This window comes from Pristiophorus japonicus, chromosome 2 (assembly GCF_044704955.1).
Source record: "Pristiophorus japonicus isolate sPriJap1 chromosome 2, sPriJap1.hap1, whole genome shotgun sequence".
Taxonomy (NCBI): Eukaryota; Metazoa; Chordata; class Chondrichthyes; family Pristiophoridae; genus Pristiophorus; species Pristiophorus japonicus.
In genome coordinates, this window is record NC_091978.1 from 65,662,614 (window position 1) to 65,678,327 (window position 15,714).

The following is a 15,714-nucleotide window of genomic DNA, read 5'->3' on the forward strand; positions in this document are numbered from 1 at the left end:
CTGGGTCATTGTCTATCTCTGTCTTAAATTTATTCAGTTTCTTAACCGACAAGGGGATATGGGGAGCGGGCAGGGAAGTGGACCTGAGTCCATGATCGGATCAGCCATGATCGTCTTGAATGGCAGAGCAGGCTCGAGGGACCGTATGGCCTACTCGTGCTCCTATTTCTTATGTTCTTATAAGTTTATGGAGGGTGGAAGATGGGAGCGTTAGAATAGTCAAGTCTAGAGGTAACAAAGGCATTGATGAGGGTTTCAGCAGCAGATAGGTGAGGCAAGAGTGGAGTTGATGGTGTTATGGAGGTTGAAGTAGGCGGTCTTGGTGATGGAGCACATATGTGGTTGGAAGCTCATCTCAGGATCAAATACAACACCAAGTTTGCAAACGGTCTGGTTCAGACTCAGACAGTTGCCAGGGAGAGGGTTGGAGTTGATGGCTAGGGAACAGAGTTTGTGACAGGGACCGAAGACAATGACTCGGTATTCCTAATATTTAGTTGGAAGTAATTTCTGCTCAACCAGTACTGGATGTCAGACAAGTAGTGTGACAAATTAAAGACAATGGGGAGGTTGAGAGAGGTGGTGGTGAGTTAGAGCTCGGTATCGTCAGCGTACATGTGGAATCTGATATGTTTTTGGATGTACACAACAAATTCCTACGAACAGCAGTAAGAAAATTACCCGTTAATCTTTATTTAGGTGACATTGGTTGATAGATAAATGTTGAGCAGGACACAAGGCAAATTCTACTGCTCTTCAAATAGTAACATGGGATATTTTAGACTAGGCAGAAGAGTTTAAGATCTCATCAAAAATCAAGGGAAAGAAAATTGCCTTAAGGGAGAGAGTAACAAAGAGTCAGAAAGGAAAGAAAAATTAAGTTTACATTTTAAAAATCTCCATCAATTAAAAGCTGAAGGAATCAGACTCCACACTTGTAATAGTTAATTTTCAGTGTCAGAGAGGTTTGTTGGCAGTAATTAACACATCACATTGTTAAAAGGGTACTTAGACTGAAATGGACAAGACTTAACTTTCTTTGACGAGTTTAGTTTGTATCAGTTAGGAAGGAAAATGGTATGTTAGCCTTTATTGCAAGGGGGTAGGAGTACAAGAGCAATTATACAGGGCTTTAGTGCGACCACACCTGGAGTACTATGTACAGTTTTGATCTCTGCACCTCAGAAAGGGTATATTGCCTTAAGGGTGCAACAAAGGTTCACTAAATTTATTCCTGCGATGAGAAGGTTGTCCTATGAAGCGAGATTGAGTACAAAGGGCCTATACTATCTGAAGTTTACATAAGAACATAGAACATAAGAAATAGGAGCAGAAGTAGGCCATTTGGTCCCTCGAGCCTGCTCCGCCATTCAATAAGATCATGGCTGATCTGATCTTGGCCTTAACTCTTCTTCCCTGCCTGCTCCCCATAACCCTTGACTCCCTTATCATTCAAAAATCTGTTTATCCCCACCTTAAATATATTCTTCTTCTTGGGCAGTCCCCCGGAGTCGAGGATGACTTGCTTCCACACTAAAATGAGTTCTGAGGTGACTGATGAGACCAATGAGGGATCTACAGTCTCTGTCACAGGTGGGGCAGATGGTGGTTGGAGAGATGGGTGGGTGGGGGAGTGGGTGGGCAAATATATTCAATGACCCAGCCTCCACAGGTCTCTGGGGTAGAGAATTCCAAAGATTCGCGACCTTCTGAGAGAAGAAATTCTTCCTCATTTCCGTTTTAAATTCCTCCTCATTTCCGAAACTATGCCGCACGAGGGGAAACATCCTCGCCGCATCTACCCTGTCAAGCCCCCTCAGAATCTTATAAGTTTCAATAAGATCACCTCTCATTCTTCTAAACTCCAATGAGTATAGGCCCAACTTGCTCAACCTTTCTTCATAAGACACCCCCTTCATCTCAGGAATCAACCTCGTGAACCTTCTCTGAACAGCCTCCAATACAAGTATATCCCTCCTTAAATAAGGAGACCAAAACTGTAGGTGTGGTCTCACCAACGCCCTGTACAGTTGTATTAGGACTTCCCTACTTTTATATTCCATCCCCCTTGCAATAAAGGCCAACATTCCCATTTGCCTTCCTAATTACTTGCTGTATGTGCATGCTAACTTTTTGTGTTTCATGTACAAGAACCCCCAGATCCCTCTGTACTGCAGCATTTTGTAATCTCTCCCCATTTAAATGAATTGCTTTTTTATTTTTCCAACCAAAGTGGATAACCTCACATTTTCCCACATTATACTCCACCTGCCAAATTTTTGCCCACTCACTTAGCCTATCTATATCCCTTTGCAGATCCTTTATATCCCCGTCACAACTTGCTTTCCCACCTATCTTTGTATCATCAGCAAATTTGGCTACATTGCCCTCGGTCCCTTCATCCAAGTCATTAATATAGATTGTAAATCGTTGAGGCCCCAGCATTGATCCCTGTGGCACACCACTAGTTACAGTTTGACTACCTGAAAATGACCCATTTATCCCGACACTCTGTTTTCTATTAGTTAGCCAATCCTCTATCCATGCTAATATATTACCCCCAACCCTGTGTGCTGTTATCTTATGCAGTGACCTTTTATGTGGTATCTTATCGAATGCCTTCTGGAATTCCAAATTCACAACATCATCTGGTTCCCCATTATCCACCCTGCTTGTTGCATCCTCAAAGAATTCCAGCAAATTTGTCAAACATGATTTCCCTTTCATAAAACCATGCTGACTCAACTTGACTGCATTATGATTCTCTAAATGTCCTGCTAGTACTTACTTAATAATGGATTCTAGCATTTTCCCAATGTTCCCAGATGTTAGGCGAACTGGTCTATAGTTTCCTGCTTTCTGTCCTATCTTAAATAGGGGCATGAGTTTGTGGTTTTCTAGTCCATTGTGACCTCTCCAGAACTCCAGGGAATTTTGGTAGATTACACCCAATGCATCCACTATCTCTGCAGCCACTTCTTTTAAGACCCTAGAATGCAGGCCATCAGGTCCAGGGGACTTGTCCACCTTTCGTCCCATTAGTTTGCTTAATACTTTTTCTTTAGTGATAGTGATTGTTTTAAGTTCCCCCCTCCCAATAGCCCCTTGATAATCAATTATTGTGATGTTTTTAGTGTCATCTACCGTGAACACTGATACAAAATATTTGTTCAAAGTCTCTGCCATTTGTCCCATTATTAATTCCCCAGTCTCATCCTCTAAGGGACCAACATTTTCTTTAGCTACTCTTTTCCTTTTTATATACCTGTAGAAGCTCTTGCTGGTTTTATATGTCTTGCTAGTTTACTCTCATAAATTACCTTCACTCTATCATTTTTTTTAGTTGTCCTTTGCTGGTTTCTAAAAAATTTCCCAATCCTCTGGCCTTCCACTATTCCTCGCAACATTGTATGCCTTTGTTTTCAATTTGATACCATCCTTTACTTCCTTAGTTAGCCAGGAATGGTTAATCCTTCTCTGAGACTTTCTTTCTCACTGGAATATATATTTGCTGTGAGTTATGAAATATCTCCTTAAATGTTTGCCACTGTTTATCCACCGTCTTGCCCTTTAATCTATTTTCCCAGTCCACTTTAGCCAACTCTGCCTTCATATCTTTGTAATCGCATTTATTTAAGTTCAATACACTAGTTTGAGACCTAGCTTTCTCACCCTCAAACTGAATTTGAAATTCTACCATGCTATGATCAGTCTTCCCAAGAGGATCCTTTACTATGAGATCATTAATTAATCCAGACTCATTACACATGACCAGATCTAAAATAGTCTGCTCCCTGATTGGTTCCACAATGTATTGGCCTAAGAAACCAACCCGAATGCATTCTATGAACTCTTCCTCAAGGCTACCTTTGCCAATTTGATTTGTCCAATCAATATGAAGATTAAAATCGCCCATGATTATTGCCGTACCTTTCTTACAAGTCTCCATTATTTCTTGATTTATACTCTGTCCTACAGTGTGGCTACTATTAGGGGGCCTCCCATCAGTGACTTATTATTTTTTTATCTCCACCCAAACTGATTCTACATCTTGATCTTCTGAGTCAATATCATTTCTCACTACTGCACAGCTCTCATCCCTTTATTAACAGAGCTATCCCACTTCCTTTTCCTTGATGCCTATCCTTCCGAAATGGCAAATACCCCAGAATATTCTGTTACCATAGTGGGAAATTGAGTTTTCCTCCTTATGGGTCTCAGTATAATTTGTTGGTGAGATCTGGCACAGCTCAGCACTTGCAAATTATATAAGGATAATTGTGATGCTTTAAAGTACCACTGTCACCTTAATTTTATTTTATCAATGCTTTTTATATATGTGATGTAGACTATGGTCCTGAAGTAAAGTGTGAGCAGATGCAGTGAAATCCTGTTGTATAGATTGGGACAACAAAGCTTGTTTGTAAACCAAAATTACATACAATAAGGATCGTTATTAGTATGGACGAATCCTCATATTGTGCTAGAATAGAAACAGATTTTAACCAAGTCTCTCTTCCTGCCATATGACTTTGATGCCAAACTTTCTCCTGATTTATTCAAATGTGTCCTGGTCTTCAAACACTCTCTTCCTCAGGCAACCGATGGCTGCACTGGCACACTGAAGGCGGTGTTGGACCTCGTCATCGATGCCTTCCTGATTACTTGCTGTACCTGCATACTAACTTTTTGTGTTTCATGCACAAGGACCTCCAGGTCCCCCTCTACTGCAGCATTTTGTAATTTCTCTCCATTTAAATAATTTGCTTTTTTATTTTTCCTGCCAAAGTGCATAACCTCACACTTTCCCACATTATACTCCATCTTACAAATGTTTGCCCACTCACTTTGTCAGTCTATATCCCTTTGCAGATTCTTTGTGTCCTCCTCGCAACTTGCTTTCCCACCCATCTTTGTATCATCAGCAAACTTGGCTACATTACACTCGGTCCCTTCAACCAAGTCATTAATATAAATTGTAAATAGTTGAGGCTCCAGCACCGATCCCTGTGGCACCCCACTCGTTACCTTTTGCCAACCGGAAAATTACCCATTTATCCCAACTGTTAGTTAGCCAGTCTGCTATCAATGTTAATATATAATCCCCAACCCCGTGAGTTTTTATATTGTGCAGTAACCTTTTACATGGCACCTTATCGAATGTCTTCTGGAAATCCAAATACACAACATCCGTTGGTTCCCCTTTATCCACACTGCTCGTTACATCCTCAAAGAACTGCAGCAAATTTGTCAAACATGATTTCCCTTTCATGCTGACTCTGCTTGACTGTATTATGCTTTTCCAAATGTCCTGCTACTGCTTCCTTAAGAATGGACTCCAGCATTTTCCCAACGACAGATGTTAGGCTAATTGGTCTAGTTTCCTGCTTTCTGTCTGCCTCCTTTTTTTAAATAGGGGCGTTACATTTGCAGTTTTCCAATATGCTGGCACCTCTCCAGAATCCAGGGAACTTTGGTAGATTACAACCAATGCATCCATTATCTCTGCAGTCACTTCTTTTAAGACCCAGGGAGGCAAGCCATCAGGTCCAAGGGACTTGTCCACCTTTAGTCCCATTTTACCGAAGGTCAAGTCTGAGTAACTTGATTGAATTTTTTGAAGAGGTAACAAAGAGGACCAATGAGGGTAGTGCGTTTGATGTAGTGTATATGGATTTTAGCAAGGCTTTTGATAAGGTCCCACATGACAGACTGGTCGCGAAAATAAAAGCCCATGGAATCCAAGACAAGTGGATCCAAAATTGGCTCAGAGGCAGGAAGCAAAGGGTAATGGTTGCTGGGTGTTTTTGTGACTGAAAGGCTGTTTCGAGTGGGGTCCCGTAGGGCTCAGTACTTCTTTTTTGTGGTATATATCTATGATTTAGACTTGAATGTAGGGGGTATGATTAAGAAGTTTGCAGATGATACAAAAATTGGCTGTGTGGAAGAAAGCTATAGACGGCAGGAAGATATCAATGAACTGGTCAGGTGGGCAGAACAGTGGCAAATGGAATTCAATTTGGAGAAGTGTGAGTTAATGCATTGGGGGAGGGATAACAAGGTAAGGAAATACACATTAAATGATAGGATATGAGAAGTGGAGAGGAACAGAGGAACCTTGGAGTGCATGTCCACAGATCCCTGGAGGGAGAAGGCCAAGTAGATAAGGTGGCTAAAAAGGCATATGGAATACTTGCCTTTATTAGCCAAGGCATAAAATACAAGAGCAGAGAGGTTATGCTTGAACTGTATAAAGCACTAGTTAGGCCACAAATAGAGTACTGCGTGCAGTTCTACACCACATTACAGGAAAGATGTGATTGCTCTAGAGAGGGTACAGAGGAGATTTGCGAGGATGCTGCCTGGACTGGGGAATTTTAGCTATGAGGAAAGATTGGATAAGCTGGGTTTGTTTTCTTTGGAACAGAGGAGGCTGAGGGGAGACCTTATTGAGGTGTATAAAATTATGAAAGGCCTGGATAGAGTGGATAGGAGTGACCTAATTCTCTTAGCTTAGGGGTCAACAATCACGGGGCCAAGGTTTAAAGTAATTGGTAGGAGGTTTAGAGGGGGGATTTGAGCGGAAATGTTTTCACCCAGAGGGTGGTGCAAGTCTGGAACTCACTGCCTGAAAGGGTGGCAGAGGCAGAAACCCTCACCATATTTAAAAAGTGCTTAGATGTGCACTTGATGTGCTATAACCTATAGGGCTATGGACCAAGAGCTGAAAGTGGGATTAGGCTGGTTAGCTCTTTGTCAGCCGGCGCGGACATGATGGGCCGAAATGGCCTCCTTTGTGCTGTGAATTTCTACTGGCTAGAACCTCCACTTTTTTTGCATCCTTAACGCTCATGTAATGCCCGTTTTACCGCTGAAATGACGTATAACGCCCAGATATCGACCATTTTGGCACAAAATGGAAACTGACGGGCATTTTTCGGAAACTTATTGCCGAGCGTTACTTTCCCCATGTGCTTAATGCCGGGAAAAAATATTACCACCCGCCCACATTTTTTGGGCAGAATCAACAGAATGGGCGACTTCAACGCCCATAATATCGCCCAGCGTTACTGTTCGCACGGATTTAATGCCGTGATTCAATATTAACGCCCGCCCCACTTTTTTTTGTCGTAAAGAGCATATTTACCGAAACTAGCGGCCATGAGATCGCCCTGCGTCAATTTCACCACCTCGCTCACATATTGCCCACAATATCGCTCGCCCAAAGAACGCCCAGAAAAAGTGGAACTGACCGGAATGAATCACAGCGTTATGAACGCCATGTTCTAGATCACATGTCACGTCCTTTAAAAGGCTGCTGTGCTTCAATCTTGGTGGAGTTCGGATGTACTCTGCAGGTCGTTAGAGTTGATGAGAACATCTGTAAAAACATCTTGACCATACTGTGATCGATTGGAATTGAAGAGGTGTCTTCGTCGGGGAATTACTTGTTTGTGACCAATCGTGGAACACAGAGAACTACTGCAATGGGGCCTGTCCTTTCTCACCCTCTCTTGATGACCAATTACATGCAGCAGACTCAACATCGCCAGAGGAACGCTCCACTGTATTATATGCCCAATGTAAGACATGACAGACAGATGACGAGGACCAGACGTTACACCCTCCGCAAGTACACGGAGAAGCATTCTTACCTCGACTTACCCAACACCACCTGCCTTCACAGACTGCGCTTCCACAAAATGGTTATCATTGAGGTATGCCAGCTGATAAGGACTGATCTGCAGCTTGCCAGCACATCAGTACTGCACTGTCCATCGAGGTTAAAGTCACCGCGGCACTGTCGTTCTACGCCTCAGGTTCTTTTCAGGCCACAGCTGGCTTTGCGGACTTTTTCAGCATGCCACACATCGCTGCATTAGACAGGTCACTGAAGCCCTGTACGCACACAGGAGGGACTTGATCAGCTTCCTTATGAGCAGGAAGGCATAGAGTGAGAAGGCTCTAGGATTCTCCAGAATTGCAAACTTTCCCAAGGTGCAGGGAGCAACAGACTGTGTACACACATCGCGATGCAAGCACCATTTCAGGATGCAGAGTTTTTCAGGAACCACAAGGGATTCCACTCCCTGAATGTCCAACTGGTTGACCACCAGCAAATTATACTGGCAGTGAATGCTCAATTTCTGGGCAGCATCCATAATGCTCACATCCTGCGTGAGAGCACTGTATCTGACTTGTTTAGCAATGAGCCACAAGGTCAATGCTGGATGCTTGGTGACAAAGAATATGGCCTCGCCACCCGGCTAATGACCCCCCCTGCGTGACACCCACACCGAAGCCGAGAGGCGATACAACGAGAGCCACAGAGCAACTTGCAATATCGTGGAGAAAACCATTGGAGTGATGAAGCAGCGCTTTAGATACCTGGACCACTCAGGAGGCGAGCTCCAATATCACCCTGAGCAGGTAGCTCAATTCGTGGTGGTGTGCTCCATGCTGCACAACTTGGCGATCAGGAGGGGACAAGAATTGCCCGATGAGTCTGACAGTCCACCTCACCAGAGAAAGGAAGAGGAGGATGAGGAAGCGGACGCTGACATCGGCCCAGACAATCAGGCTGATGCTGAAGCCATGCTCCCACTCCCCTGTAGACCGCGTGAAAGGACCCATGGTGGCATGATAGCTGCAAGAGCCTTACGTCAGGAGCTCATCAATGATCGCTTTGCCTGAAAGAACATTGGTGTTATTTACAAGGCTGACTCACTGTTGGGTGTCCAGGTCATACATCAATGGTGGGCATCACCTTGGTGACAGTTAAAATTTAACTTGATTGAAGTTAAGTGTGATGAAGGAATCACCAGTGTGTAATGGTGCAGCTATCTGAGCCAATGTGCAGCAAGGTTTTGTTAAATAAAAAAAACATTTTTAACCGAACATTAGTCTGAAATCATTATTTCTGTACAAACCAACCCCACTCCCACTTCTCCTCCCCACCTCTACTCCTTCCCCTTCCCTTCTTGACTCCAAGCCACCTGGCCGAGAAGGTCCTCAGGCAAAGCTTCATTGGAAGGGAGGGTGACGGCTGAAGCGCTGCTTGGATGGATACGGGAGAGGACGGGCCGAGGTGGGAACATGCTCCGAGCCAGAAGGAAGATGTTGCTGCTGGCTCTCGTGTAGTTGGCAATGGGGGTGCGGCACCTTGGGGTGCAGTGCCGTGCTCTGGGACCACTGGGAGCCCTCTGCCACCAGTGTTCCTGGCTACCAGCTCCAGAGCATCCTCCATCCCTTCCATTTTATTTCTTATTTGTTGGACAAAAACTCAGTGCCAACTATGTTCTTGGTGCTTAGTCGACTTTTTGCTACTGGTGAATCTCCGTCGTGCCTCCCACAACAGCCAGACAACACGCACCACAGCCACACAGACTTTCAGTGCCTCTGAACTCCCTCTCTCTCTGTCTCCTCTTCTGCGCATATCATGATGACCCTTGACCTCCGGAATCGAGCGTTGCCATGCCGTTGATAAGGACGGCCACACTTTACGGCAGAATGTCAAAAAAAATGAATGTTACCGCCCATTTGATATCGCTCGCGGTAACACCCATTTTCAAAAATGGAAACTAGGTTTTTTGAGAATGGGCAAGAAGCTGCTGATCTGAAAACCCTTTTTTAACGCCCACGCCGGAAATAAAGCTCATTTTTGGGAGATAAACACAAAAGTGGAGGTTCTAGCCCCATGATTCTTTGATGAATTGTGCAAAATGGCCACCAGTGAATTGGCTGCCTGTTTTGCACTCCAGTGCCAATTCACAAGTGCACACTTTGCACTGCTGTCCAAGATTAATTTCTACCCCAATGAGTCTCCTCTTGAGTTTATGAAATAGTAAGATCCATATCTGTATATTTAGCAACAATACAAACTTCATGAATCCTGCAGTAATATTTTAAACAAGCTACATTTTATAGCATATTATTAAATTGCTCATATTTTATTCTTTTCATTGCAAGAGCAGAGCCCATTTTGGGTTTATAGTTAGCAAACTGATCTGATACTGAAGAGCATCATATACTATGCCTGAAAACAAAGTATCCTAAGTTTGTAATGCTATGTAATATCATGATTACTTTTAGTCAGGCGGACTAGTGCTCATGTAATCTAAAAGACAATTGCCCCTATTTTCACCACGATTGTGCGCGGTTTTTTGGTGTCCAAACCTTTTTTGGCGTGAAAACATTTTAGCGCCGACCCGAGTCAAAACTTAGAGGACGAGACCGGGGAATTAGTAATGGGGAATAGGGAGATGGCAGAAACGCTGAACAAATATTTTGTATCAGTCTTTACGGTAGAGGACATTAACAATATTCCAACAGTGGATAGTCAAGGGGCTATGGGGGGGAGGAACTTAACACAATCAAAATCACTAAGGAGGTGGTACTCAGTCAGATAATGGACTAAAGGCAGATAGATCCCCTGGACCTGATGGCTTGCATCCTAGGATCTTAAGAGAAGTAGCGGCAGGGATAGTGGATGCATTGGTTGTAATTTACCAAAATTCCCTGGATTCTGGGGAGGTCCCAGCAGATTGGAAAACTGCAAATATAATGCCACTATTTAAAAAAGGAAGCAGACAAAAAGCAGAAAACTATAGACCATTTAGCCTAACATCTGTGGGTTGGGAAAATGTTGGAGTCCATTATTAAAGAAGCAACAGCACGATATTTGGAAAATCAAAATTCGGCCAGGCAGAGTCAGCATGGATTTATAAAGGGGAAGTCATGTTTGACAAATTTGCTGGAATTGTTTGAGAATGTAACGAACAGGGTGGATAAAGGGGAACCAGTGGATGTGGTGTATTTGGACTTCCAGAAGGCATTTGACAAGGTGCCACATAAAAGGTTACTGCACAAGATAAAAGTTCATGAGGTTGGGGGTAATATATTAGCATGGATAGAGGATTGGCTAACTAACAGAAAACAGAGAGTCAGGATAAATGGTTCATTCTCTGGTTGGCGATCAGTGCTGGGACCCCAACTATTTGCAATCTATATTAATGACTTGGAAGAAGGGACTAAGTGTAATGTAGCCAAATTTGCTGATGATACAAAGATGGGAGGAAAAGCAATATGTGAGGAGGATGCAAAAAATCTGCAAAAGGACATAGGCAGGCTAAGTGAGTGGGCATTTGGCAGATGGAGTATAATGTTGGAAAGTGTGAGGTCATGCACTTTGGCAGAAAAAAATCAAAGAGCAAGTTATTATTTAAATGGAGAAAGATTGCGAAGTGCTGCAGTGCAGCAGGACCTGGGTGTACTTGTGCATGAAACACAAAAGGATAGTATGCAGGTACAGCAAGTGATCAGGAAGGCCAATGGAATCTTGGCATTTATTGCAAAGGGGATGGAGTATAAAAGCAGGGAAGTCTTGCTACAGCTATACAGGGTATTGGTGAGGCCACACCTGGAATATTGCGTGTAGTTTTGGTTTTCATATTTACGAAAGGATATACTTTGGAGGCAGTTCAGAGAAGGTTCACTAGGTTGATTCCGAGGATGAGGGGGTTGATTTATGAGGAAAGGTTGAGTAGGTTGGGCCTCTACTCATTGGAATTCAGAAGAATGAGAGGTGATCTTATCGAAATGTATAAGATTACGAGGGGGCTTGACAAGTTGGATGCAGAGAGGATGTTTCCACTGATGGGGGAGACTAGAACTGGGGGGCATGATCTTCGAATAAGGGGCCACCCATTTAAAAACGAGATGAGGAGAAATTTCTTCTCAGAGGGTTGTAACTCTGTGGAATTCACTGCCTCAGAGAGCTGTGGAAGCTGGAACATTGAATAAATTTAAGAGAGAAATCGACAGTTTCTTAAACAAGAAACAATTATGGGGAGCGGGCAGGGAAGTGGAGCTGAGTCCATGATCAGAACAGCCAAGATTGTATTAAATGGCGGAGCAGGCTCGAGGGGTCATATGGCCTACTCCTGCTCCTATTTTCTATATTCATATGTAAAACAGGATCTGGCACCGTTTTTGTGGACATAATCGATTTTGGCCATTCACGATTTTTTTCAGCACAGCGTGCACTTCCCAAAAGCCCCACCAAAAAAAAACATACGTCAACTTAAGGAATCAGCGCGCGCACAAGAGGACAGGAGTGAGGAAATAAGAATACACAATAAAATACTTTTTTTTTTCCCCACAGGGAACTTTTTTTGGAGCAAGGGAAGAAGACTTTCGGGCCTAAAGAACTGCTCCCCACCGGCTGGACCCGCTGCAATCCCGGGCCTAAAGGACTGCTCCCCCCCCGTTCCCCCTGTGGGTTGAAGTTTGGGAGCGGGAGGGCCTTTTGGCCCGGGATTGCAGCGGGTCCAGCCGGGGGGAGCGGGGGTCGCGGGTCCAGCCGGGGGGAGCGGTGGTCACGGGTCCAGCCGGGGGGAACGGTGGTCGCGGGTCCAGCCGGGGGAACGGTGGTCGCGGGTCCAGCCAGGGGGAGCGGTGGTCGCGGGTCCAGCCGGGGGGAGCGGTGGTCGCGGGTCCAGCCAGGGGGAGCGGTGGTCATGGGTCCAGCCGGGGGGAGTGTTGGTCGCGGGTCCAGCCGGGGGGAACGGTGGTCGCGGGTCCAGCCAGGGGGAGCGGTGGTCGCGGGTCCAGCCGGGGGGAGTGTTGGTCGCGGGTCCAGCCGGGGGGAACGGTGGTCATGGGTCCAGCTTGGGGGGAGCGGGGATCAAGGGTCCAGCTGGGAGGAACGGTGGTCACGGGTCCAGCCGGGGGGGAGCGGTGGTCATGGGTCCAGCCTGGGGGAGCGGGTCCAGCCGGGGGGAGCGGTGGTCGCGGGTCCAGCCGGGGGGGGTGGTGGTGGTCATGGTTCCAGGCGGGGGGAGCGGGTCCAGCTGGGGGGAGCGGTGGTCACGGGTCCAGCCAGGGGGAGCGGTGGTCACGGGTCCAGCCGGGGGGAGCGGTGGTCACGGGTCTGGCGGGTGGGGGGGGGAGCGGTGGTCACGGGTCCAGCCAGGGTGGAGCGGTGGTCACGGGTCCGGGGGGGCGGGGGGGGGAGCGGTGGTCACGGGTCCAGCTGGGGGGGAGCGGTGATCACGGGTCTGGGGGGGGGGGGAGGTGTGGAGCGGTGATCACGGGTCCAGCCGGAGGGGAACGGTGGTCACGGGTCCGGGGGTTGGGGGGGGGGGGGGGGGGGGAGGGGGGGGAGGGCGATGGTCACAGGTCCAGGGGGGGGCGGTGGTCACGGGTCCAGCCGGGGGCGGGGGAGAGCGGTGGCTGTGGGTCCAACGGGGGAAGAGAGATCCTTTGTGGCCCTTTCAGCAGTGGTAGGGTCGCAGTCCTTTCAGGGGGGAGCGGGCTTCAGTGTCTCTGGTTGCCCTGGCAACTTTAGCATTTCGCACATGCCCAGAGAGTTTTTAGTGCAGACTTGATGCTCCGGCCCCTCTCACCCAGACTAACTTCGGGCAGCGCTGTGCCAAATTCAAATATTTCTTTGGCCAAACCGTACACAAAAAAAATCATACGTTAACATGTGCGGTGCCAAAAATTCAACAAGTGAAAAATAGGAGCCTGCATGTGCTGTAAAATATAATTTTGCAGAATACTTTTGCATTATATATCAATTTGAATTTAAATACAATATATTTTATTGTGCAGTGAGCACCTCAGTATATTAAAGCAAATGTGGTGGCAACAAAATGTTTCTGTAGCACCAAAATAAACAAAGTAGTCGCATAATCACAGTCTTGTTCAGTATTTGATGCAAATGGGAAATTGATAGTATGAAGATCGGAATATTTCAATTTAGTTGGTTTCAAATTGTGAGGTTTTAAAATTGAGTAACTGATCTGCGAGAGCAACCATACATGTTTTGTTCAAATAGACATCTATAAAATGGCCTTTTTGAAGAAAACTCAGAATTAAGTGCTCAAAAGCAGCAGCTTTTTATAACTCCAGAGAAGTTCTGTCTATGGGCCCAATTTTGGCCATGACTTGCATCAATTTTTTTGGAGTAAGTTGTTTTTTCTGGCGTAAGTTTAAAAAGTGCCATTTTCCCCCAAAAAACTTGCTCCGGAGTAAGTCAGTTAAGTATGATTTTTTTTTTAGTTCAGTTTTTTTTTCAAAAGGGGGCGTTCCCAGACACTTACGCCAGTTTTGGCCATTTATGCCACTTTGGCCAGCAAAAACTTACTCCAAATCGACTTAGGTCAGCGTATGTGGCCAGCTCTGAAAAACATTGCGGGCAGTTAAGAATTCGGTGCAGGTTAGTACATTTAAAGCACCAACACTTACAAAGCACCAAACAAAGCACAAAAAGTAATACGCAATCAATCAATAACAAATAAAAAATACAAGCCCTACCTTTATGCCAGAATCAAGTTTTTTTATTTAAAGTCCCCCCCCCCATCAAAACACTCTTTCTCTCTCCCCCTCCCCCCCTCATCAAAACACTCTTCCTGCACCCCCCCCACCGCCGCCATCAAAACACTCTTTTTTTTTTTCTCCCCCCCCCCCCCCAAAAAAACTCTCCTTCTCCTCCCCCCCCCCGCCCCCAATCAAAACTCTCAAGCACAACCATCAATAAATAAAAGTAAAACTGAAGTTCTACCTCAGCCAGGAAGTCAGCGGGCCAGCCAGCCGGTGCGGGAAGCCACTCGGCCGGGGATAGGGTGCGTCGAAGATCGGGGCTTCCTTTCGGCCGGGGATAGGGGCTGCAAGCATTGGGTCTTGCTCACAGCCCACAGGACACGCTGGGGAAGGCAGGAGCATGCGCGCAGCTGCTGGCAGTGCTTTCTGCGCTGGCCTGTTTCTCCGCCCCCCCCACTTCACTAGCTACGTCACGCTGGGACACCGGAGACTCGGCAGAGCGGGCAGGATGGGGCCCCTTTTTTTCGGCGCCGTTTCCAGCACGCAAAGTCGGTGCATTTAAGGTAAGTGCGCCGAAAAAAGAGGTTGGAGAAAATTGGGCCCAATAATACATCATAGAGAGAAGTGTACAAGGCAAAGTGCCTAGGTAATATTGCAAGCCAGAAGTACAACGCCTGAGATGGAATCACTACTTTTTACTCAGCCCGTGGGACAGGAATACATCTGTGCAGTAGTTTAACACCTGTGGATTTTTACAGTTGGAGTTTAAACTAATTTGTTGCAAAATAAATTATTGTAGCACTTGTCATGAAAAAGCTTGGACATATTTAGCACGTCGACTGTTTTCAGTGTTTTGAAGCAGTTTATTGTGATATCTTCATCTGTAGTATCAGGAGGATGAGGGCTACGCAGAGGAAACATTGGTAAAGATTATTTGCATCACACAATGGATACCACCGCATAAAATAATTATTTTTCTTTAGATTATTGGGGAATACATATATCTGATATGTTGCATGGAATAATGCACAATGGCTAATAACTGTGGGTATGATAATATGAAGTGTAATGTCATTTGTACGAGAAATATATATCTTTATACTTCAAAATACCAGTAGGCTCTAAGTCATAGAATGATACAGCACAAACTGAGGCCATTTGGCCTGTCCTGGCTCTTTGAAAGAGCTATCCTACTGGCCCCATTCCCCTGCTCTTTACCCATAGCCCTGTGATAATGGAATCTGTTATTTTTTCTCCTGAATGGGCATTTGCTAAAAAGTAAATTTTATATGTGTATATATATTTGCACAATTTATGCAAGAATATATATTGCAAATTAAGTGACTCATCACACAGATATAATTCAGTCAAGCAGTTATAAACTGCAAG

At 45.4% G+C, this 15,714-nt stretch overlaps 1 protein-coding gene and 1 long non-coding RNA gene across 7 annotated transcripts in view; one reads left to right on the forward strand and one right to left on the reverse strand.

The window, feature by feature from the left end:
* LOC139239106 (uncharacterized) overlaps nucleotides 1–15,025 on the reverse strand; it is a 34,814-nt gene extending 19,789 nt beyond the window's left edge. The window contains exon 1 of the long non-coding RNA XR_011588605.1: nucleotides 14,567–15,025. This is a non-coding gene — a long non-coding RNA (uncharacterized lncRNA). The remainder of the gene's footprint in view (nucleotides 1–14,566) is intronic.
* Nucleotides 1–15,714, forward strand: part of LOC139239069 (WD repeat-containing protein 7) — a 1,036,818-nt gene that overhangs the window by 807,130 nt on the left and 213,974 nt on the right. The gene's annotated exons all lie outside the window — the stretch shown is intronic.